Source organism: Apodemus sylvaticus, chromosome 6, assembly GCF_947179515.1.
Source record: "Apodemus sylvaticus chromosome 6, mApoSyl1.1, whole genome shotgun sequence".
NCBI lineage: Eukaryota > Metazoa > Chordata > Mammalia > Rodentia > Muridae > Apodemus > Apodemus sylvaticus.
This window is the reverse complement of record NC_067477.1, coordinates 60,012,072-60,037,911: the sequence shown is the minus strand read 5'-3', so window position 1 is coordinate 60,037,911 and position 25,840 is coordinate 60,012,072. Positions and strand designations below refer to the sequence as shown.

Sequence of the window (25,840 nt, the reverse complement as noted above, 5' to 3'; positions counted from 1 at the left end):
ATTATATTAGTTATTTTACATTAGTTATTGTGGCCCAAAGCAACTTATATAAAAAGGCTTATTTTGACTTATGTATCCATAATGATACAGAAGGTATGGAATGCTAACAGGAACAAGAATCTGTCTGGTAACATCTTCAGTTATGTGGCAACCCAGGAGGATAGATCGGAAATGAGAAAAGACGCTAACCACTCAAATTCCAAACCCAGTGATGTGCTTTCTTCAGGAAGGTTATACCTCCTAATAGCTCCATGATTTCCAAAAATATCAAGAAAAATATTAAGAACGGTCCAGAAACATAGCCCATAAAAAGTGTTTCTCATCCAAATTATTGCAAGCCAAACAAACATTATTGTACTTCAAACATATTTATTACAGAAAATAATTACATGTAACACTTAGGTGTACTTAATTTAAAATAACAATTTAGAGGAAAGGAAGGTGGTGGGTGAGTGACAAAACTAAGAGAATAAAATATATCTATAAATATGTACTACATATAGAACGGGATTCTATACTAAAACCCCAAACCCTAGTTTTCAACAATGTCACAGTCTATGACAGTATTTAAATACCAGCTCTCTAAGTCAAATAAATATCTTCTTGCCATAATATTCCATTTTCTTGTCCAAAATTTCTAGCCTATGAACTTATTTCTTTGATGGAAGGTCTATGCTGTCACAAACTCTCTTAGGTAACATCCTTCAGTCTCAGCTTCCCAAGAAGATGAAGCCACAATTGTAAGACATGTACTAGGGTAACAAATTGATTTCTTGATCAGAACAAGGGTATGTTCTTCATGTTTTCATTTGATTGCAGCTCAATGATTGCTATTTTCTGGGTGGTTTTGGCAATCTTGCCATTTCTCTGTTCCCTTCGATTTAGCTGATACTGTGTAGCACTTATCCACCTTGTTTTCTATCATGGGTCACTGGGGCTCCCTTTCCACCTGACTCAGGACCATTAATTTCACAAGACCAGAGATACCTCCTCAAAGCTTGATCACATCAAATACTCAATGAGATCCATAGTCTAGAATCCCTTCCCAGAGACTATTTTATTCTTCAAGCTCTTACAGATTCCAAAGAGGGCATCTTCACATTCAAGCAGTGATTGGGGAGCACTTTGTCTTTGTGGACTACTAAAAAACTATCCCATGTGGACTTTCATTCTCACCTTCAAATAACAAACCTAACTAACAAAAGTAAGTGGAATGATAATTAAATGTATTATATTAAAATAGTATATACTTTTATCACTGAATATAAAAGTGCAATGTATTAGGATTTTTATATTTAAACACAGTTTTTGAGTCTATGGAAATAGTACAAAATGGTGAATTTCAATGATATTTTAACATGGGATCATATTGATTACTCTAAAAGCTCATATCTCTGCATCTATTCCTCACCTTCCTTCCACTCTTATAGCTATTCTCTAGTAGTACCTCTATTTACTGCTTCATGCTACTTAAAGACTCCATATATAAGAGAAAACATGAACACTTACATTTCTGAGTTTCATTAATTTGCTTTTACTTGAAGTTCTCCAGTTCTATCCATTAGGAATCGTATTACAAGAAGCAAGGCTTTGCAGATATCACTGTTCTATGCTTTCTTTGTGGCTCTGGATATATTTATCCAGAAGTAGTACAGCCGGGTCTACTGGTTTTAGTATTTCTGGATATGGCTTAATGGTATTGCCCATAGTTCAGCACAGATTTCAAGCCCACCAGTGGTATACACATTCTGAATGTGGGGAAGTAGAAAATCAATATAATCTTGATTTGCATTTCCATGTTGGCTTAGTGTATTGAAATTGCTCATCTCTTATTGTTAACGTTAAAAATACATGCTCATGCTAATTGCTTATATATTGATTGGATTATTCATGATTAAGTTCTTGAGTTCCTGGTAAACTGCATACTAGTTCCATGTTTGATACACAGTTGACAATCTCTCTCCTTCTCTGTAGGCTAATTCTACATTCTACAAAAGGCCCTCTCCTGTGCTTTTTAAATCAACCCCAATTGGCCATTTTTTTTTAATTCCTAAGAATCTGGATCCTAGTTAGAGAGGGGTTGGGTGTGCCTCTGAATCTGAATTGCTTTGCTGTATTTTCTTACAGAAGTTTTAAAGTTTCAGCTCCTACATCAAGAAATTTCATAAACTGTGAGTTGATATTTCTTAATTAGATATTTTCTTTATTTACATTTCAAATGTTATCCCCTTTCCTCATTTCCCCTCTGAAAATCCCCTATTTTATCCTCCCTCCCTCTTCTCACAAACCCACCCACTCCTGCTTCCCTGTCCTGGCATTCCCCTACACTGGGGCAATTGGCCTTTACAGGACCAAAGGCCTCTCCTTTCACTGATGTGCTACAAGGCCATTCTCTGCTACATATGCAGCTGGAGGCATGGGTCCTTCCATGTGTATGCTTTGGTTGGTGGTCTAGTCCCCAGGAGCTGATTTATATTGTTTTCCTCCTATAGTTCTGCAAACCCCTTCAGTTCCTTGGGAACTTTCTCTAGCTCCTCCATAGGGGGCCCTGTATTCAGAGTTGAAACATTTGTGTGGTGTGAAATTATGTGATCACTTTGGGTTTGTTAGTGAAGACTCTATTTTCCTTGCTGCTAAGGGAAACTTCTTTTGTAATTTTGACCTCCAAAAATGATATACTTAGACTGATCCAAGTTTTTCTAAGAAAATTGTATTTGTTTTGAAGAATATTTCTTTTATATTTATGTATATATATATATATATATATATATATATAAATCATATATTTTCTTAGATATTATCATTTCTTTCTTATCATTATTTTTCTGACAGTCTTTCAGATACTAAGTCTCTCTAGGTTTCCTCTTTGGGTGATCTACAATGCACACAGCTCTGACAGCAGCCTCCCACATGTCCTGGTGTTTAGTCTCCTCAGACAAAGCAATTATAAGTTTCATCCTACACAGAAGGGCAGCACTGGTACTGTCCTCAAGCATACATTGTTTTCACTGTTATTTGTTAATATTATAGTTCTCATTTCTCAATTTTGCATTATAGTTTGCATGGTTTGTTTTCTGTTTTGTAAATTTAACCCACTATCTTTGAGGTGTGTTGCTCATTGTGTAACCTATGCATACTAGTGATATTAGTCCTACTTTTACATAATGTTCTCTAAAGGTGCATATGCATCTCAAATACCTTAGTTCATTGCAAACAGGATATTTTTAAAAAAATATCTTTTGTGAAAGTATGATATTTAAACATTATTTATAAACCAAAGTATTTTGCAAAATCCATGCAATTTTTATCCCAGTAAAATCTTTCACAAAATGAAGTGTATTATAACTTCAACTTAGTCACTATAGAATTACAAATATATACCATGTTTTATATAAGCTCAATAGAAATAAATGATACTAAAATCCTTGCTTTGAATTTCAGAAAAATGCAAACCTTCCAGGATTGTTTTTTCTAGTGCATTAGAGAATCTAAACTAAATTTAACTCCATTTTAAACAGCAGTTACCTGTTGAAAGGATAAATTAGTGCAATTGACGAGCTTGAAACTAAACTGTATTGAACACCTCCAAATTAGCAGTTGCCAAATTATTCCACAATTAATTAAAATATCACTGGTATGAGATTTGTGAAGCAATCATGAATACCTTAAAGCTATTATGATTTAAATTTTATTTCTAATGATATGCAAACCTGGAGATAATTCTTAATAATATGGGTATTGATGTCTTATAATGTAAGCATAAGATAGAATTTCTGATTTCTATAAACTAATGCCAACCGTTGCAATAATTTCCTTTCATTAAATTCTGTAGGATGATGATTCTGTCATTGTGCTTTTATATTGAAAATTAATCTTATAATAAATAATATTCAATAATATTCCTGTTTGGGTGTTACTATAAGATATTTATAAATGTTTATCATTAAACACTTCATATGGTCCATAAGAACTAAAAAATGTAATGAATATGAAGCTTCTTCAATGTTTAGAATAACACTATGAAAATTATGACACTGCCCATCCTTACAGAAAAGAACTTTTAATTCGCGTATAACAAGTGCTACTTCAAGATTATTTTTATAAATTGAGATAATGCAAATGATATGAATATGAATATGTTAGATAAACTATAACTACTTGGTTTCCAAAATGGCTTAGCTGAAAAAATACTGTTCAAACCTCGCCACAACTTTTCAGCGGGCAACTTTGTCAGGCCGCTTCTCTTGTTCTTTCCAACATTGTGTGAGTAATGAGTCCAGTTTTTGGTTGCCACTCTAAAACCATCACTGCATTGGATTTAAAAATGCCTCCATTTTTTCATTTAATAATGACATATTACAGATCATTTTGAGAAATAGACACAAGAAATCTTTTTGCTTCACCATTGAATACAGATTGAATAAACTATACTTATTCAAAACTACTATAATAGTTACTATAACCAGCCTTTCTCATACACATATGTTCTGCTTCTGCAGGTTTTGTAGCACAAATATCATAAAAGTACAGGAAAATAAAAATCAGTTCAAAATCTCAAAGTAGGATAGCAATATATATGTAGATTGTATTAGGCATTGTATTAACCTAGTGATAATTAAAACTCTATTGGAAAATAATACAGAATATATGCAAACACATTTCCTATACAGAGAATTTGAATAAATGCAGAATTTTGAGTTGAAGTCTCAGTCTCCACAGTGACAGAGCCAGCTCAGTCGGTCAACAGATTCTCCAGGGACCAAGGAATAAAAGGAAAAAAGATAATTAGACAACACTGTAGGGTGACCCCAGCCAGTTCTGAGGCTGAAGGGGGTTTATTTCTTTTCCAGTCTGCTTTTATACCACTTTAAGTACATGCAAAATAATATCTGCTCTGTGTCAAGGAATAAGCAAGGCAATAAACTAAATCCCATAAGCACTGTTTCTATGGGCTAATCAGGATGGCCAAGACAAAGGGAATGCCACACCTGCCTCAGCTGAGTCCACTCTGAGCTTTGCATTAACTCTAATGTAAATGTTCTTAAACTGAGCCTATGTCCTGGGTCTTAGCCCTCAGATTTCTGCCTTAAGCTTACTACTTTGTTCTGACCTGATGTCAAATTCCTGACAAGTTTCTAGAAGCAGCCCCCAAAGCTCTCCACACCACAGACAGAGCAGATTGCTGGAATTTCAGTGCCATATATGAGAGTTATGTAAAACTATTACAATAGATTTAAGAAAAGTACAGAAGTTAATCATGTAGCATATTGTTTCTAACTCTAGCTCAAAAGTACATTTTATTCTAATATTGGATGGGCAACCAAGAACAAAAATCAATAAATAAAAGAAAAGAAAAAAGAAAAAGAGAAAAAAAAGAAAAATTAAAGCAGCCTAATCTTTGTGCCAACTCAACACAATAGTGAATGAGGATAAATTCCTTTGAAACCACATCTGGTGAAAATTTGCTGTAATTTTTTTTGGAAAATGGCAAGTGCTATACAGTATGTCTCAATATATATAAGCTAGGAAGGTAGCAATAGATCAATAGCACCAGTGCCACATAGATTCTATGCTTTTTTTTAGGGAAATCTAAGGAACATAGGGAACCCATATGCTTTACATAGAGAATATGGGGTTGGATATCTAGATTAAATAGAAGAGAATAAATCCAATCCATATACTCTAAAAGGACTTAATAAACATAAATCAGGATATCAATATTCTATGCAGTCACAAAAATATATACTATATGTTTGACATTTTAAAATCTGTTAATAATAGAGCTGTAATATACTTTTTAGGACTTATTTTGGTAGTGTTCAGTCACACAGTGAACTCTCTAATCATTCTCTTACTCTAATAATTTGTCCATAAAAATGTTAATGGGAAGAGGAAAGGAAGAAAACATATGTCAATTCACAATGAATAAACTGTGTTAGCAGTATATTTTTAACCTCTCCCTTTTGTTTACGAGGAAAGTAGGATTCTTCTTCACCGACCACAGTAAAACTATTCAGACAAAATCACACTGATTCAAGTTAGCGAGACTATTTCTCAATGTTCTTACACAGACATTGGAAGCCTGTGAACTAAAGAAAGCTAGTCTCTACTGCTTTTACTGGAGACCTGATGACCCACTGACTCTCAGATTTATGTCTGGTACTATAGGAGGAAGATGTATAGATCTCTCTCTTTCTCTCTCTGTCTCTCTCTGTCTCTCTCTCTCTCTCTGTGTCTCTCTGTCTCTCTCTCCCACACACACATGCACACACACACATATGTAACTAGTATTTAACAATTATATATATGTATATGTATATGTATATCCACTATTTAACCTTACCTTAAATATTTTTATTGTATATTATATATATATTTCTTTTTTCTTTTGACTCTCAGTATTCTTTAATGGCATAACATCAGTTGACTTAACAATGGCCCTAAATTAAAATGTTTGCTCATTTGTTTGCTTTATCAGTTTTTCTTTCCTTTTCAGTTGTTTAGATTACAGAGATATTTAGCATTATCCAGACCTTGGACTTTTGTCTTTTTCCAGGCTTATTGCGTTCTCTTTTATGAAGTTTGGCAGTGGCACAACAATGGCAAATTCTGGATGGTCACCCGAACACAAGGCATACTTACAGGGTACTTTGTAGTTGAACTATGAAGTTCATATATTAGGCATACTAGCTAATAATTTAGTTTTCCACATCTTAGTCCATAAAGGGTTTAACAGAATACAATCCAAAAGTAGGCCCAAGAACATTTTTTTACTAAACCCATAAGGTCATAGTACATGCTTCTTCTTGTTATGTCTATGATAAGCTCTATATCAAAAATATTATAACAAATAATTATAAGAAAGGCAAAGTTGTTATAATAAACAATTTTAATAGCTAGGCTTCATGAGCTATAATTATGCTGTTGACTGTTAATGTTAAATTAGTCTGTTATGTCACGTGATTTTCAATAATATTATTACCCATAATATTTTAACATATTAACAATATGTAGAAATTTGGTTTAACTTTTTAGGTTTTTGTTGTTGTTGGGTTTTTTTGTTTTTTTTGGGGGGCATTGTTTTTTGAGACAGGGTTTCTCTGCATAGCCTTGGCTGTCCTGGAACTCACTCTGTAGACCAGGCTGGCCTCAAACTCAGAAGTATGCCTGCCTCTGCCTCCCAAATGCTGGGATTAAAGGTGTGCCCCACCACTGCCCAGCTTTTTATTTTTTCATAAATTATATTTAACTCAAGAAAAGTGACCTTTAAGTATTTCTAAGAAAACTTACAGGACATTCTTAGATCAATCTGACTTCATATTGATAAAGATGGAACATTCGAAAATATTAAGTCATGAGCTCAAGAGATGGCTCAGCGGGTAAAAGCACTGACTGCTCTTCTGAAGGTCCTGAGTTCAAATCCCTGCAACCACATGGTGGCTCACAACCATCCATAATGAGATCTGATGCCCTCTTCTGGTGTGTCTTGAAGATAGCTATATATACTTAGATATAATAAATAAAAATAAATCTTAAAAATAATAAGTCATAAAATGATAGTGCACAGAAAATTATTGATTCTGGGGTAAGTTAGGGATGTTTCCATTCATGTGTCTGGTAATAAGAAATAAACAAACATGCTCAATACTTTTGTAAGTATCTGGATGATTTTAGATTTCCCAGTAATTATTCTATTGTAGGAGCCAAATGCATGCATGTTTCTAACATACTGAACAAAAATGAGTAAAAAAAAAAATGATAAACATTTAATCAAACATAATTTACTGGGTTCAATGAGCACTTTCACTCATGGTATCATTTTCTGTGAGTGCACTGTATGACATGAACCTGTTCCAGTACTCACTGGTAAGGACAGCCCTCACCAGTGTACAGCACTGCATGCCAGACTTGTAACTGGTGGCAATTATGTTCACAAACTGGCGGAGGTTATTGCCAGGCTTTCCTGAAAGGAAACACCACAGAGCAATGTTATCAATCTTATCATCATTGTCATATTTGGCTTTTGTTCTAAAATAGGTGCTCAGGCCAGGTTTGCGGCTGGCACAGGAGCCAGAATGTGAATGAACCTGCACTAATTAAATCAGGGGGAGGTCCACAGGTTGGGCTTTTGTTTAGTCCAATTTACTCTACAGCTTCAAAGTTTAGTGACTTTGAGATTCGTGTGTTTGCTCACTTAAATGTTATTATTACCCCTTTTCTAAGTTTTTAAGTAAAAGAAAGCATTGGTTATACTTCAGGCAGAAAGCACAAACCAAATAGCAATCTAAGCAGAAAAACTTGAATACTTTTTACTTGAGCAGAAGGTCTAACAATGAATTAATTTACTAATATGAAGTAACATGTATAATATATATTTTGGTATGTATGCGACAGTCACGCGTGTGAGAGACAGAGCACAGGAACAAGAACATTTGTAAAGCATGCAGGAGGCAAACAGAAACTCCCATTTATCCAGAGTTTCTCAAGTGTTCAAAGAAAAATTCCCTCTCCAAGGGTGAGATTGGAACACAATTAGAGGTCACAATTATCATTGAACCTGAGACCCGTGGAGGAGCCAATAATAAAGTCAGCTGGGCTGTGAGCCTGAGACCCACGAAAGTGCCGTCTGTGTGCTTCACCACTGAACCACTTCCCCAGACCTTCAAGTGCCTCTTTGTGTGCTATCACTCTCTTATTTTTACTATTACAGCTTTTAAGTTTATTTTGAAGACAAAACATATAAAGTCAACATTACTTTCTCAACAAAGATTATTTAGGGCATTTGAGCCAATTTGTAGTAATGTGTGACTTTTCCTTTGTGGCTCCTAATTTTTACTGTAATAGCATTCCTAAATTGCTCTGAGAGTAAGTAAATTTAGTCCATTAAATCACCAAGGTTGTGCAATAATCCACCTACTGAATTAAACAAGCAACTTCTTGACACTGAGGCAAAAATCCCTCTTTGCTCTTTAAAGATGATAAACGTTTCAAATAAGCATTAAGAGACCACTACTAGATTTGAAGTGTTTATGAAATTTCAAAAAATTAGTTAATATTCTAATGACGCAAACTATAGAGTATCATTATGCAGGGAGCCATGCTTTTATTTACCACCATGCATAAAAATGGCGACGCATATGCTCATTGCACAGTGCTTATCTGGCAATGTGCTTTTACAACTATGTGTAGTTTTTAGGAAGAGACTATCAAGACAATCAAATCCCGTATTTACTTTTCCATGAGAACAATATTTTGACACATTTGATAAAGACCAAATTATCCAAACTGTTTCTAAGAATTTGGATTAATACTGGAAACTCTTATGAATGTTCAAAGTCTCCACGTTGTAAAGACACTGTTTTTACAATATTCCAAATGGTTTCAAATGAATGCAAGCAAAAGTACTCTTTTTTCCAGTAAGTAGAAACAAGTAGCACTTTACTAAATATTGGTAAAATCTGGGCCCAATGTTGTACTTTCACTTATATCAGATTGCATACAAAGAGGAAAATAACTCAAAAGTTTCACTGCATCCTTAAAGAACTCAGAGAAAACTCCCAGAGAAAGTATTTTTCCTGAGAAATTATTTCTCTTCCCATCACCATTGACAGACCAAGCTACGAAGGCTCTGTGTCCTGTCTTCTTCATCCTCAGCCCAGTTTTTATTTGACCCATTTTGATTCTAAGCCTTTCTGCTCACTTTCCATGCTTTAGAGTAACCACCAGAATCTCTTTAGTTCTTCTGTACATTATTAGGAAGAACTCAGCTGTTTCCATCTACTTGTCTCCTTAGAAGCATTTCAGGGCTTGCTAACCAGGCTGGGAAGTGAGTAAGAGGAGACACAAGGCCGAGTTCTAGTGCCTCTTTTACAGAGCACCCTCTCAGGAAATCCTAGTAAAAAAGAACTGCAACTCCTAATCTTACAGATTTTTTCTTAACTACTTTTCTTTAAAATAACAGAACAAAGGTGGGAGAGTGAGGATGAGGAGCAGTGGCAAACACAACGGAGTGTGATATGTTCTGGAAAGTGGAAAAAGACAAAATAGTAACACAGAAGGTGACCCACTTCTGCAACAACCTGTAGGCCCCGCAACTGTCTGAAAACTTTGTGTCCACATTGCCATACGCTGGAGCGGTAAATAGAAGGTTCCCAGATAAAGCAATCGTCTAGGTGGCAGTAAGCAGGTAACACTGAAAACAACAAGGTCCAAACAGTGTAAAGGCAGTATAATATACAGTTTCATTGTTAAGCTTAGAAAGGGTATAAGCCATGGCCATGAACCAGCAGATGCTAATTAAGATGCTAATTCAGAACAGCACGAGGACCATGTGAAAGGAGAAGCAGGTCCCACAGTCTTAATCTCGAGGTGGAGAGACTATCCAGACAGAAGATGCAGAAAAGTCAGGAGGAAAGAAATCACAACACTGCGTGCCCGATACATTTGCACAGGTAGAAAGGGACCTGTTCCAGCTTCATTTTCAAAAGCAAAGATGAACCTGACTGGAAGCCAGAAGTCCTGGCAGTCTCCACTGGCTCCCTTATTGGGCGACATCCCTACTGATCCCTTCACGAGGCAGGTAGTATTGCAGTGGGTTTGGCCACGGGTCCTTTAATAATCTCAGTGATTCTGTCAGATTCTGAAAGGCTGTGTCCCGAGAACCAGGTGAAGAAGCTGCAGATGAAGTCTTGGTTTCTGTAAATGAAGGACTGGGGCTCATGCCCCCCTCTGAGTGGAAGGAGACACCACTTGACCAGATCTCACCTCATATTCCTTGACAATCAGCTTGTTTCCGAAGTAGGGGTTTCTTGCAAAAAACAAAAAACAAAAAACAAAAACAAAACAAAGAAAACCTTGAATTTGCAGCCAGCTTTAGGGTATCTCGGTTCCTTCACCTCCAGATTGTTTATTTATCTCTGCATGTTGACCAGTAATCATGTCAGACAACTGAGCGTGGTTCTGGAAGGTAGTCATCCAGAAGCCTGGGATATTCTGAATGATGTAGTTTCTCTGTTCCAGGTAGTGTCACCACATCCGCCCAAACTTCTGCTGCAGATGTTGGAAGGCCCTGTCAGCCTGAGCATTCGGTGTCCAGTTCCAACAGGATGGCCTCCAGAGGGTTCTTGCGAAGATCTCTGCCCCCTCCCGCTCCTCCCTCACTCCATCACCAGCCTCCAGCATCTCCATTTCTTGTGCTCTTCCTCCGTCTGCTTCCTCGCTCCCTTGCATTGCCACGTCTGACTTCTCTTCCGTTGCCTCCACCTCGGTGCCGAGTTCAGTCTTCACATCATGGGCCTGGGTCTCCGCTTCCCGAGTTTCTAGGGTCTTTTCCGAATCATTCAGTGCCACGAACACCACAGTGACGGTCTACACAGCCCCAGCTCCCACTAGAGAGTTTCTTGAGAGTCTGAGATAGACACATGTAGATTAAAGAGAAGAAAGTGTGTTTTATATTTTTAAATTTTAATATTTACCTACAGAATACATTTCTTTAGACTGTCACAGAGAGGAATTCACCGTTTTTATAGCATTCTTTAATAGCTTTACATATAAATACTTTATAGGTACTGGTTTCCTAACCTAAAGAGTAGGGTTTATTTATGGTTTTTTTTTTTTTTTTTTTTGGTATCAATGCTACTTACGGACCCTCATTTTCTGATAGTGAATAAATTGTCAATGTGAGCACCTAGCACATTTTATAAACAGGCATTGCAATAGGCAAGTTATAAAGTTATACATTAATATACAGAGCCTCTGCATGAATAATTGCTTTTTTACAATGCTCCAGGTGATAAATACGGTTAAGTACATTTGGTGATAAATTATTGTATTTACAAAATTAAACCCTAGCTTATATAATAAATTATGTGACTTCTAACACACTCAGTTTTGAAAATTATTTCTCCTATTCTTTTTCAAGGACAATATTATCCCCAGACAACAAATGGTTGCCTTAAACTTCAAAGAGTTCTGAATCCTATATAAATTGGGTATTGTTCTTATGAATATATATATTCATATATATATATATGAATATATATATTCATAAGAACAATATATATATATTCATAAGAACAATACAATATATACATATTGTACATATAAATATATATATATATATAATGGTTAATTTAATAATTAGGTACTTAAAGAGTTTAATAAAATTCTAAGCATGAAGAACTTTAATATATCCTAAATTATTTTGATTTATGAAAAGTTTATTTATAGATTTTATTTCTGTATATTCAAGCTACAATTTACTTTGAGTAAATTAAGTGGTGGAAAATAATACTTCGGGCTGGAGAGGTGTCTCAGTGGTTAAGAGCACCAACTGTACTGCTCTTCCGAAGGTCCTGAGTTCAAATTCCAGCAACCACATGGTTGTTCACAACCATCCATACATAACAAGATCTGACTTCCTCTTCTGGAGTGTCTGAAGACAGCTACAGTGTACTTACATATAATAAATAAATAATCTTTAAAAAAAGAAAATAAGAGAATACAGTTCTTATAAAAAAAAGTCTCTTAAAAATGAAAATAATACTTCAATTAATGAGACACTAAAGTCTTAAAAGCTCTGTTGACACATATAACTAAGTAAGGCATTTAACCATCTGAATTTCATATCATTTTCCTTTTTATTAATGAATATTCTTTCTTCAGCAGTATATCCATGAAAAGTTTTTCTTTTGTTCCTGCAAAATATTGTTAAGCTTTATCTGCATACATTTCAATAAATTTGTGTGTTGATCTAAATATATAAAATGTGCAGACGCACATTCGTATAATTGTATATTTTATATATCTTTTCATTGCAATTTATCTTATCTGAGAACAGTATTTGATAAATTTGCTTTGTGTTTTCATATTGTTCTTTACTTTGAGTTCTTGCTGTGTAGTGTAGGTTTGCATGGGACTAATCATTGGTTTGAACTGAAATATATCTACCTTTATGTCCCGGATGTTGGTGTTAGAGGCATCTGCCATCATGCATGGTTTAGTGGTAACATTTCTGTAGTATACTATGTAACTAAATAAATACATCTCAAATGAAGCAGCTTGTGTTTTTATTTTGTTGTGTTACTTTGATTAAATCATATAAGTGATAAATTATGTAATCATAGCTTTATTAATTGCCATAATTCTAAAGTTATTATCTAAAATCATACTTAAAATTAAAATTATTCTTATATAGTGGCATGCACAAATGGTATACAACCATTCAAATGGGCTGGAATGTATTAACTGTGTAGACTAGATACATGGATCATAAAAGTTTATGTGATTGAATGAGTATATCAATGAGGAAAGAAATGGAAAAAATTGCATATTGGTTACAGTATCAGGTACATGAATTCTTTCATGAACACTCACATTCAGGAGAACAAAGATGAGACCAAAAATTGGAACACAGCCATTTTATTAGAAGGACAATTTCACTAAAACAATGATTGTTTGTGTTAGAGAAATCAGGATAATATTTCTTCGTTATCTTTTCGTATTTACTTTCTTGGTTGGTACCCTCTAGCATATCTATGTCAATATTCAATGACATTGTAGCTTACATATGCATTGTGTCATATGTGTATTTAATATCCATTTGTGAAAGCACTATTAAGTAAGTACTCATAGAAAACTTATCTCATTTCATTGATAAGCAAATTGTTTTGGAGTACTTTTAAAATTCACATTGAATTCTTTATTCAAAAGCAAGGATAAAAATGATTTCTCAAATCTGTTTTTTTCTGTAACTACATGAGCAAGAACCTAGAAAGTAAATGGCATCAGTCTGCAAGCACTTTTGATTCTGCAGTGGTCACTTAGATGTGCTTCTAGTTTGTGGACTGCATATGAAAATATTTCTGCCTCTTAAGAATCCAAGACCAAAGCCAAAAGAGTATACTCCATCTCAAATACATGATTCCTAGGTCTGTGAACCTAAGCACAATTTAGAAGCAACCAATGTAGACATGAGAGACTTCTAAATGGATGTGCAAATATGTCACATCTCTTAAAAATTAATTTGACCACATGATTTATGTCAAAAAATGAAAGTCAACGAATGGTGAAATTATATATTCATTCAAAATATGCTAAGAAAAAGATTATAAATCAAGCAATACATATAAGCATGAATTATTATTATTATTATTATTATTATTATATTTTCTTTATTTTCTTTACAGTTGAGTCATTATCCCTTCCCATTCTGTACTCCAACATTTCCTCATCCCATTCCTCCTTCCCCTTCTCCAAGAGGATGTCCCCATATCCACATCCCCCAACCCCATACTGCCAAACCTCCCCACTCCCTGGGGCCTCAAGTCTCTCAATGGTTATGTTCATCTTCTCTCACTAAGGCCAGACCAGGTAGTCATCTGCTGTATATGTGTCTCGGGCCTCAGACAAGCTAGTATATGATGCCTGGTTGGTTGATCAGTGTCTGAGAGATCTTCGTGATTGGGTTAGTTGAGACTGCTGGACTTTCTGTGGGGTCACCATCCTTCTCAGCTTCTTTTAACCTTTCCCTAGTTCGTTCACAGGAGTATCCAACTTTAATCCAATGGTTAGGCGTAAGTATCTGCTTCTGTCTCAGTCAGCTCCTTGTTGGGCCTCTCAGGGCAACCATGCTAGGCTCCACTCTGTAAGCATCATAGCATCAGTAATAATGTCAGGCCTTGGAGCCTCACCTTGAGATGGATCCCAATTCGGGCCACAAACTGGACCTCCTTTCCCTCAGTCTCTTCTCAGTTTTATCTCTGCATTCCTTTTAGATGGAACAATTCTTGGTCATAGTTTATGACAGTGGGATGGCAACTTCATCCCTCCTCTAGATGTCCGGTCTTTCTGCTGGAAGTGGACTCTACAAGTTCCCTCTACCCACTGTTGAGCATTTCATCTAAAGTCCCTACCTTTGAGTCCTGAGATTTTCACCTCCCAGGTCTCTGGAACATTCTAGAGGATTCTCTCACCTCACACCCCCAAGGTTACTTATTTCCATCCATTCCACTGGCTGTCTCTCCTGTTCTCTGCCCCAATACCTGATCAGGTTCCCCTTATACCTTCCTCCTCCTCTCTCCCACATGCTTCCATCCTTCTTTCTGACCTCTTCTTTCTTCTCCATCCTAAGTGGGATTGAAACATCCTCACTTGGGCCCTACATACAATGAAAATACTCCTGTGAAATATCTTCATTTTTCAAAATGACTACAGAAAAATTGTGGTTTTTATAAAATAAAAATGAAAAAGAAAAGACACACTTAAGAATGATTTCAAAACTGTTTTACCAGGGGGCTTTTTTTTCTGGTTTAGAATATTGATATTTTAAATAATCTTTTAAATTTTCCATGAATTTCATTTATAACAATGATGTTTAAAAAGCTGTTGAAAATTTAAAAAGCTCATGGGATGGATCCCCAGGTGGGGCAGTCTCGGGATAGCCCTTCCTTCAGTCTCTGCTCTACTCTTTGTCCCTGTATCTCCTTTAGAGAGGAGACATTCTGGGTTAAAATTTTTAGAAGGGGGTTGGCCCCATCCCTCAACCTGTGCCTATGCCTAATCTCTGGATGTGGTCTCTACAGTTTCTCTCTCCCCTTTACATAATGTCATACCAGTTGAGTCCTGGGAGCCTCTTGCCTTACTGGCCTGGGACATTCTGATGACTACCCATATTTCCCCGTCCCTCACGCGTGTGGGTGTGGGAGCACCTTCATGGAGGCTGGGATGGGTTGGGGGAGTGGGATGCGGGCTTCTCAGAGAGGAAACCCGGAAGTGGGATAACATATAAAATGTAAATTAGCAAAATAACCAATAAAAATTTTAAAAAGCTGTTCAATATTTCAACACATATCATAATATGGTCTTCTAATTACATTTAGAGCAGAAATACTTAAATACTCAAGAAGTGTTATTTATAGAGATTCTATGTTTTCCACAGTAAATTTGACTACAATGAATTGGTCTTTGCATAAAAAAATGTGATATCATAGCTATATATAATGAGATACATAATTCATTCCTAATATACTATGACACACTTCAATCATGATGCTACAATGTGAATAAAGGCATGCATCCTTCATGACTAGTTCATTTTGTTGAAATGTTTATAGATGGTAGAATAAGTTTAGTTCTTTTAAAGCAATATCCATGTTCATAAATATTAAAGTAAAAAATATCACTTATTATATTAGAAAAATGAAACTGTACACAGAAAATCTGGCTAACCAAAACAAGGGAGGAGGCAGGACATTGTGGGTCATGCCTGTAATTGCATTTGCTTTGTAGTTAAAGTAATGATGATTGCACATACAAGATAAAGCTAGGGAAAAGAGGGTTCTAGGATTGCTGGACTACAGAGCAAGGCACTCTTGACACTTGGAAGCTTTCTTTTCATTAACATAGTGTGGAGAACCAGGCCCTAATGCCTCCATTTTCCTCAAATAATGAAATTTGCATATATGATTTGCATAGGAAATGCGTCTTCAAATTGCACCATTCATCTAGGTTTCAATTTTTATCTTCCTAAAAGCTATAAAAAGTGACAATGATTTGTCAAAGGTCCATATTGTTTAGTCAGGGGAATGGTCTACTCCCACATTTCCTTTGATACATAGTGGTAAAATCATCTATGATTCTCAATACAAACATATTTGCATATTTGCAGATAAATTGTTCTCATTATAACTGTGTTAAAGAAATGACAAATAGTTCTTAACATGCAAAAAGAAAAAGGTCCCAAAGTTGGTGTTCAGTTACACTAATATCAAATACTGTATACATCTAGTTAATTGTGTAAAACATCAAACTTTATTATGAAAACATAAATCTCTTTAGTTTTCAGCCTTTCATTTGTCAAATCATGGATATATTAAATACCATTTATATCAGATTAAGTCAGGATTTCCCTTTTGGGAAGTTTACATATCTTAAACTAGGACTATAATATGAATTATATTTTTCCAAATTTATTACCATACAAATAAAAGTGATTTTCTTAAAGAATACATATAATATAGTTGTTTAACTTTATGTTCACTAATAATAATTAAGTACTCAATAACTATTCCCAATATAGTGCTATTTATAAGAATATGAAAATAGCCTATCTGTCCATCATTTCTCTTCTTCCAATTATGAGTTTTACAGTTTTATGTTATATTCATGAATCTGGAAATATTACAAGAGGAGCTTTGATAGTTTGTCTAATATTATCTAAATATATTATAAGTTTCCCAAATTGATTTAGAAATCAATTTATAAATAAATAATTTCATTGAAATGTATGTGACTATTACAACTTCATATTGATTCAAATATTAAAATTTTATGGCTTTGCACAATTTATTTGTATTCTGCTATTTAATATCTAATAGTATTTTAATGCAATCCTACACTTCCAATTACTTCCTACCACTTATAATCTCTGTTCTCCTTTTGCTTAATGGAACTAATTATCATTTGAAAGTAATATAATGATGATGTTATAGGTTTTCAATGAAATCATCACTTAAACATTTGTATCATTTTCTTGGATATCAGTTTCCATATTAGATGGAATTGCAAAATACTCATGTTACATCTTATTCATCACCCAGAATTTTCATGAACAAAACCATAAACTTGAATTTCCAGTTGCTTTGTGTTTTACAATATAAAATATCTACTTTCATGCATAAGATTTCTGCTTCACAGAATAAGTATGTTTAACAAAACTTGTCAAAAATATCTCATAACTTGTATTTTTACCCATCTTGGTCTTTGAATATTGTTTTTTTTTCTTTGTTAATCTTATCTTATTGTTGCCAATCACATATTTTGCTATATTCTGAATAGCTTTATATAATTGAATATTGTTAATTATATATAATTAATTAATTTCTGTTTAATTTATTATTTAAACAAAAACTTTGAAATGAATGTGAACAAAAAAATCTGTTTTGACCTATGTCTTCTTTATAGATCATTTAAATATTGGGAGAGAGCTAGTAAAATCTTTTGTATATACTATGGATTGAAATAATTTATATTACACAATGAGTCAGGAAAAAATCACATGGTTGAAAAAATGAAACATTATTCACCATTTTTTGCTGATAAATTCACAATGCACAATGTGCTTAGCTGGGAGATTCTGATCTTGTAGTCTACCTAGTACTTCTGTGACCAGCCTCCAAGTTAGTTAGAGTTAGTAAGGGAGCCCAAAGCGCCTCATTATTAACAACTCAGATTTTTTAAATTCTTTTCTTTTATTCCACAGACTAAGTGAGCTTAGTCACACTGTTATAGAAAATTAAACTCCAGTTTCCAAGTTATACCATTTTGATGAGAGGAATTGCATGTGAAGGCATACAGCTACAAATACTTTCAAATAATGTCCGTCAGTTATAGAGGAATTTATTTTAATCTTGCATTGATTTGTTTCTCGTATACAATTCAGTTTATTATATAAACTCTCTTGAAAATAACTAAGTAAAATCTTAATGAAGTGTAAGGTTTAATTTAGACACAATTCCTTATTTGATATACAAACATTAATTTGTATTTTCAATGTGTCTGAAACATTGCTGTATCATTAGTTGTTGGGAAGCTCAAAACTTGGATGCCTACACAACATTAACATGATTAATGGGTGCAGCATCCAAATACTGAACATCCTCCAAACATACTGTGGACTACCGACAGCTGGCTCAAAGAAAGACAAACACTAGATTGACAAATGGTTAGTAAACAAGCATATTGCAGCTTCTTGAAGAACTGCCGTTTTTTCCAAACATGAAACATATGTGTGCATATGTGTGTATATATAATCTTTAATCATCACCTTGAAATAACATTGGATTGTCAAAAGACACAAAAAAGCAATGGCTATTCAGAATAATGTTTGAAACTAATATCTGAATGGAAATTAAAGAAATCAATGACCGGCTGTAAACTTTCCTTCTGGGTTGTTTTCAATAAAGTTTTGATCTGTCAGCTGACAGATTAAAAGAAATGACTTCAAATGATAAATTATGCTGTGTCTTTTGGAATTTAAATGATAAGCTTTAAGATTTTTGTGAATTTGCTATAGAAATGCACTTTGTTTAGATTAAAAAATTAGTGATTATACATCGTAGCCTTAAGTGAACTAAATATGGATTTTATAAATCTGCATGTGTAAATATCTTATGTAAATGTCTCTTATCAATAATTTACTCCTAAAAATATTATGTTGATTACTTAAATCAGTGTTTTATTTGATTATCTGATTTAATTTTAGACTTTTAAAAAGCAAAATATAAAAAAGAAATATTAATGATATACACAATCATATTGCAAAGAGGTATGATGTCTTCAGGAATAGTTGAAGCAATATAACATATCTTATACACATGATTGAATATAGATACAAGTCTAATGGAAGAAATAAATTCACTAAAATTGGTCTAAGTAAATAATTAGCAAACCTTAGTTTTGCTATAATTCTCTTTATTAAGTTGTATATAAAAATTATAGGACCAAAATTTTAACAGATTATTTTCTAACTAAAACAAAACAAACATCAATAATTTATTCCTAAAAACATCATGCTGATTATTTAAATCAGTGTTTTATTTGATCATGTGATTTAATTTTAGACTTCTAAAAGGCAAAATATAAAAAATATTAATGATATTCACAATAATATTGCAAAGAAGTATATCTTCAGGAATAGTCAAAACAATATGACATATCTTATACACATGATTTAATATAAATACAAGTCTAATGGAAGAAACAAATTCACTAAAATTGGTCTAAGTAAACAATTAGCAAACCTCAGTTTTGCTATAATTCTCTTTATTAAATTGTATATAAAAATTATAGGACCAAAAATTTTAACAGATTGTTTTCTAACTAAAACAAAGCAAACAACCAATTATATATATTTGGTTACATCCTATCATAGTCTCCATCATAGTTTTTTACTTGAATATATTCTGCATGTTGAAGTAACACACTCTTCTGGCCTGTGAAGTCACCAAACTAGTATGTTGTCGACATTCACACATGAAATCCAACACAAATAAAATAAAACCAAATATTTAGAATAATTATGTAATATAGAAATTTAGGTATAAATACTAGTATAAATTCATAGACAAACATTTGAATATCGAGTAATAGTAAATTTAATTGATTAAATAAAATATAAAAAGACAGAAAGCACAATTAAGATAATATCAAAGAAATATGTCATCTTTAAATCCAAAATAACTTCTACCAAGAGGAAGACCCATTAGTCACTGAAATATGTTTTCAAAAAGAGAGAAAAACATTTGTGTTACAGGCTTAAATAAAACACAGCAGTAGTCAATTTTTCTATCAGTTTCCCGCACAAAATAAATAGTAAGATTTTTTTTCTGGTCAATTAGCTCAATTGATTTCTTTAAAATAGTTTTGCTTAGAATAAGAATTTAAATATAATATTTTAGGAAGTATAACAGCTTTTGGATGTGAAAGCATATTGGGCAGGGTCTTCTCTAGCTGTTGTATTATCTGAATTGGGATAAGAGGATTCAAAATATATTTCTCAAAACTACAGCCTCTGGCAGAAAAGTTGGAAGTGAGAATAGCTTCCCACGGACTTATTCTCTTTTTTAAGTGGCATTTCTGAATGCTGTTTGGAACATGAGAAATATCACTACCCTGTAACTTTCCCACAGTGCTCAACAAAATTGAAGGAAGAATATGTGAGGCTATCTATGAAGAAAAAGAATGAATTCAAGCAGTTATCCTGTTCTTCCCTGTGGGAATTCACAGAGCAGTATATTCCCATAAAGTTCCTATAGTGAAAGAGTGAGAAAGGATCAGAATTCACAGAGAGGGCTGAAATGATTAAAAGGTATTGAAGTGGCATTGTGAGAAATGTCAAAGGTACATTTCGACTTGACTTTGAAAAAACGGTATTTTTCAATCAACTCTAAATAAAAACTATATAGATATGGTTCACCAAAAAATGGATAAAATAGGATAAGTTCTATAAAATGATGGCTTTACATTGAATATGCACAGAGACGCAGATAATAGAAAATGGAGCAACAGATTGTATAACCATGGCTGCTTCAGAACTCTGTGGTACAACTAAGCCTCGTATCTGTAGTGTGTGGGAAGCTTCTGAGCCATTCCCTTTAATCTGGATATTCCATTGGAGATTACTGCTTTACCCCCTCTAGTCTCCATGAGGCATTTTCTTAGTCCTCTACCTCACTTTGTTTCTTTATTGGTGAAATTAGTCTGCAAACATCTATCACAGACAAGTTACGCTCAAATTTTACCCTGTATGTACTCATTATACAGCCAAGAAAAACAGATCACTATATAAATAAAATAGTATGTATACTACTTTCTTTAAAAGGTATTGGTAACTGAAATCCAGCACTATTTACATATTTATTGTATAAAATCATTCCAGTAAATTTTTACATGAATTTGAGTATAAGGGTTTTGCCCAGATAAATTTCTGAGTTTAGTTTCTGATCCTTTATTTTAAAAGCAATATTTGTTTCAAAATTTCTATGAAAATCCATTCCTACTTAATGTGTTTTATCCTGAAACAGCTAAACTATTGAACCAAAATATGTATCCTATAATATATGTTGAAATGATGTATCTCTGAGATTGAACACTAACAAAATATAGTTTGTAACCCAGTGTGTTCAAAGACAGAGGTATCTATCTCCATTCCTTCTATGTTCTCAATTGATACCAAAAATGTACTTAAAGTATCAAGTTTGAGACAATAATATTTAAAAAATATTGCTTCTCATAGAAATGACATTAGTTAGTGATTGTATTAATCATATTACTTGATCATAATATTCTAGTGGGGTTTCCATCAATTGGTAGAATTCATGAACAGATTATTTTTTTCAGACTATAAAAGTAAAATAATTTCCCTCCTCTCAGGTAATTTTCCTAAGTTTTCATTTGTAATTAAGATGCCATATTAATTTGTTTTACAGGGCTGCTATTTGCTATTTGCCCTGAACAATGCTGAGTATTGAGGCCTCCATGATCCTTTTCACTCAGAAAATTCTTGGATAGTGACAATTTAAATCATAAATCAATAAAAATCATTTCTAATATTGCATGAAAAAGATCAATTTTCAATAAAGGAAAAAATTCATGTATACTAACTGTCTTGGCATGAAAAAAAGTAACAAATCGGTTTTAAATTTTAAAGTCCACAAAAAATAAGAGAGACCTATTGCATTTGTACACAGAGTGAAATACATGAAACAAAGTTCATTAGAGAATAGAATATAAAGATTGGAGGGTAGGAAGATGGGACCATGATGAAAGGAGCTGGGGAGGAGACAATATGATCAAAATATATGAAAATATTCTAATTAAACAAACAGAGATGTGAAGTTAATTGTTACATGAAGTCCTATAGAAAAGGGGGTTAATACACACATTTTTTTTGAAAACTGCAAGTATCTTGCTTTGATGAAATCAGCCTATGAATTTCTGATATAAAACCAGAACACTAGCACTGCTCCTCTTTCCAAGTGTTTCTCAGGATTTAAAAGTAAAAGTATCTTGTAAGTTCTTGAGTTCTTTGTGTATATTAGATATTAGCCCTCTGTCGGATGTAGGGTTGGTCAAGATCTTTTCCCAATTTGTTGGTTGCCATTTTGTCCTTTTGATGATCTCCTTTGCCTTACAGAAACTTTGCAATTTTATGAGGTCCCATTTGTCAGTTCTTGATCTTAGAGCATAAACTATTGGTGTTCTGTTCAGGAAATTTTCCCCTGTGCCCATGTCCTCAAGGGTCTTCCCTAGTCTTCTTTTCCATTAGTTTCAGTGTGTCAGGTTTTATGTGGAGGTCCTTGATCCACTTGGAGTTGAGCTTAGTACAAGGAGATAAGAATGGATTGATTCTCATTCTTCTGCATGCTGACCTCCAATTGAAACAGCACCATTTGTTGAAAAGTCTATATTTTTCCCACGGGATGGTTTCAGCTCCTTTGTCAAAGATCAAGTGACCATAGGTGTATGGGTTCATTTCTGGGTCTTTAATCCTATTCCATTGATCCACCTGCCTGTCACTGTACCAATACCATGCAGTTTTTAGCACTATTGCTCTGTAGTATTGTTTGAGTTCCAGGATTCTGATTCCCCCAGAAGTTCTTTTACTGTTGAGAATTTTAGCTATCCTGGGTTTTTAGTTATTCCAGATGAATTTGAGAATTGCTCTTTCTACCTCTACAAAGAACTGAGTTGGGATTTTGTTGGGGATTGCGTTGAATCTGTATATTGCTTTTGGAAAGATGGCAATTTTAAATATATTAATCCTTCCTATCCATGAGCATGGAAGATTTTTCCATTTTCTGAGGTCTTCTTCAATTTCCTTCTTCAGAGACCTGAAGTTCTTGTCATACAGATCTTTCACTTGTTTGGTTAGAGTCACACCAAGATACTTTATATTGTTTGTGGTTATTGCGAAGTGTGGCACTTCCCTAATTTTTTTCTCAGCCTGCTTATCCTTTGAATATATAAAGGCTACTGATTTGCTTGCATTGATTTTGTAGCCAGCCACTTTGCTGAAGTTTTTTTTATCAGCTATAAGAATTCTCTTGTAGAATTTTTTGGGTCACTTAAGTATACTATCATATCATCTGCAAATAATAATAGTTTGACTTCTTTCTTTCCAATTTGTCTCCCTTTGACTTCCTCATGTTGTCTAATTGCTCTAGCTAGTACATCAAGTACTATATTGAAAATATATGGGGAGAGGGGCCAGCCTTGTCTAGTTCCTGATTTTAATGGGATTGCTTCAAGTTTCTCTCCATTTAGTTTGATGCTGGCTACCGGTTTGCTGTATATTGCTTTTCCTATGTTTAGGTATGGGCCTTGAATTCCTGTTCTTTCCAAGACTTTTAGCATGAAAGGATGCTGAATTTTGTCAAATGCTTTTTCAGTATCTAATAAATTGACCATGTGTTTTTTTTTTCCTTTGAGTTTGTTTATGTAGTGGATTTCATTGGTGGATTTCCGTATATTGAACCTTTCCTGCATCCTTGGGATAAAGCCTACTAGATCATGGTGAATGATCATTTTGATGTGTTCTTGGATTCGGTTGGCAAGAATTTTATTAAGCATTTTTGCAAAAAGTTAGACTCCAGAAAACCAAATAACCCTATTAAAAATGGGGTACAGAGCTAAACAAAGAAGTTTCACCTGAAGAACTTCAGATGGCTGAGAAGCATCTTAAGTAATGCTCAGCATCATTAGTCATTAAGGAAATGCAAATCAAAACAACCCTGAGATTTCACCTCACACTAGTCACAATGGCTAAGATTAAAAACTCAGGAGACAGCAGGTGTTAGTGAGGATGTGGAGAAAGAGGAATACTCCTCCACTCTTGGTGGGATTGCAAGCAGGTCAACCACTCTGGAAATCAGTCTGGTGGTTCCTCAGAGAACTGGGCAGGACACTTCAGCAGGGCCCTGCTATACCACTCATCGGCGTATACCCAGAGGATTCCCCAGCATGGAATAAGGATACATGCTCCACTATGTTCATACCTGTCCTATTTATAATAGCAAGAAGCTGGAAAGAACCCAGATGTCCCTCAACGGAGGAATGGATAAAAAAAATGTGGTATATATACACAATGGAGTACTATTCAGACATTAGAAACAATGAATTAATGAAATTCTTAGACAAATGGATGGAGCTGGATTACATCATCATAAGTGAGGTAACCCCGTCTCAAAAGAGCACTCATGGTATGTACTCACTGATAAACAGATATTAGCCTAGAAGCTTGGAATACCCAAGACACAATCCAGATATCAAATGATGTCCAAGAAGAAGGAAGGAGTGGCCCCTGGTTCTGGAAAAGCTCAGTTTAGCAGTGTAGGGGATACCAGAACAGGGAAGTGGAAAAGGATGGATGGGGGAACAAGGGGAGGGTTTATGGGATTTTCAGGGAGGGGGAATCCAGGAAAGGGGAAATCATTTGAAATGTAAATAAATAATATATCGAATAAAAAATAAATAAAAATAAAATAAAAAAGAAAGTATTTTGTAATAAGAATTACTTTCAATTTAAATATTGGAAAGAGATTTAAGTTAAGGAAATTGACTCATTTTTTGTTGGGTTATTTCCTCACACTATCAAATACCTCAGATTAAAGCAAGTTATTTCAATGTTCAAGGTGAGAATGTACTATGGAAAACCACCATCTTTCTTAGATGATGGAACTTGTCATAACAATTGAAAAGTTATTGACAATTTAGAAAGTACATGTCATTGCATTCAATTTAATCTTCTTTCTATTCTGAAAACTCTATTTAAAGTCATGATATTGCCAATGTTGGTGCATCCCAGATCACAATGCATTAAGTCCAATTAAAGCAAAATATGTTGGTTATTTGATAATTGAAAATTGTAATCACAAGCTGTGTTGTGCATAATAATGTAATTTAGAAGAATTCAAGGAAACCATGAGTCCTGATCTATACACCACACAAATATATCTAATCATAATGAGCAAAGCATTTGAGGTCACATCAAGAGTACCACCATTATCTATGAGTAACCTATTGAGAATATTCTTTTCCACAAACCTTTATTTCTTTTCATAATATGAGTCTAGTGTGCAGGTGCTTTCCTTTTGCTTTTCATTGAGATGTTTGAGATTAAATTAGGCAATAGATATAAAATAGCTTAATAAACTAGAAAACTATATGAAAAAGTATTTTTGTGCAATACAATAAAATGGCATGCTATAAAATAGCAAAGTTCACCCTAGAGATCTTTTGCTTGTCATTTCTTTCTAATCTGTCCTGAAGTAAGTATCGTACA

General features: G+C 34.0%; 1 pseudogene; it reads right to left on the bottom strand.

The window, feature by feature from the left end:
• Nucleotides 1-7,790: 7,790 nt before the first annotated feature.
• Nucleotides 7,791-12,987, bottom strand: LOC127687923 (testis-specific Y-encoded-like protein 1; annotated as a pseudogene).
• Between the last annotated feature and the right edge of the window lie 12,853 nt (nucleotides 12,988-25,840).